Below are 1,118 nucleotides of genomic sequence, written 5' to 3'. Positions count from 1 at the left end.
CAGTTAGCCAGAGCAGAGCTACAGAAGCCAGAAATCAAGGTCAGTACCTTGAGACTTTCCCAGAACTATGGACTTGGATGAATTGGGCCTTTGTTTTAGTTTTGGCAGGTGGTACTGCCTACGTGCTGAGTTGTACAACCTGAATGGTACTTTATCACAGTGTCAGTATGGTCTAAGGTCTGGCTCTTTTAATTAATATATCTGGTACTTTCTTTGTAAAATGAGCTAGTTTTGATAAGGACTTCTTTCTTCCTTTCTCCACTCCCTTTTTTCTTTTTGGTTATCTTGGTGATAAGACTAGAAATCACACTCCTGTCAGTATTGTGTTATAAGAATAGCATCACCTTTCCTTTTGGAAGATGTCAGAGTCTGCAAGTTTTCTGGGTTGTTTGCATTTCTTTTCATTATAAAAGCTGCCTAGATGATCTCCTCCCCACCTGTGTCTTAGGAAGATGAGTCTGTCCATTGACTCATGACTATAAAAGTACAGCATCCCTCCCCTGCCTCCTGCATTCATCTCCTGAACTTTCACACCCTCAGAACTATTTTTGTTTGAGCATCTGTGATCCTATGACAGGCCTATGCTCTGAGAATCTGCAATCCTATGACATGGCTATGCTCTGAGCATCTGTGATCCCATGATATGCCTATGCTCTGATGGGGCAGCCGAGCCATAAAACTCAGCCTGTTGTCAACTCCCATTAAAGTGCCCATTCTGATGTAGGGCAGGAGATAAGTTTCATTGAATAAATGAAACATTAAAATTAACCAAAAAAAGGACTCCTTCAACCCTAGAATTTGTGAATGAAGTACATGTCACTGAAGATTGGAAGGGATGGAAGAAAGAAGAAATGTAGTTTAGAGCCACTCAGACTATCTGAACACCAGGCAGCTGGGCTCTTCTGCCTGTCCACAGCTAGCGGACCCACACAGATATTTCCTTCACATGACCTCTACACTCACTCCAAAGGCCTCTGACAAATACAAACTTGTTTCCCATTTTTAGTTGAGAAAAGGGCATTTTTGTTCAGTTTCACAGGAAACTCAGAGCATGGGGAGCAAACTTGCCATTCAGACCTCAGGAGCTTACAGCCTCACATGTTTAAGCTTTCAAAGAA

This window comes from Mastomys coucha, unplaced genomic scaffold (genome assembly GCF_008632895.1).
Source record: "Mastomys coucha isolate ucsf_1 unplaced genomic scaffold, UCSF_Mcou_1 pScaffold2, whole genome shotgun sequence".
Lineage (NCBI taxonomy): Eukaryota > Metazoa > Chordata > Mammalia > Rodentia > Muridae > Mastomys > Mastomys coucha.
The sequence above is the reverse complement of the archived record's forward strand: the minus strand, read 5'-3'. Positions refer to the sequence as shown.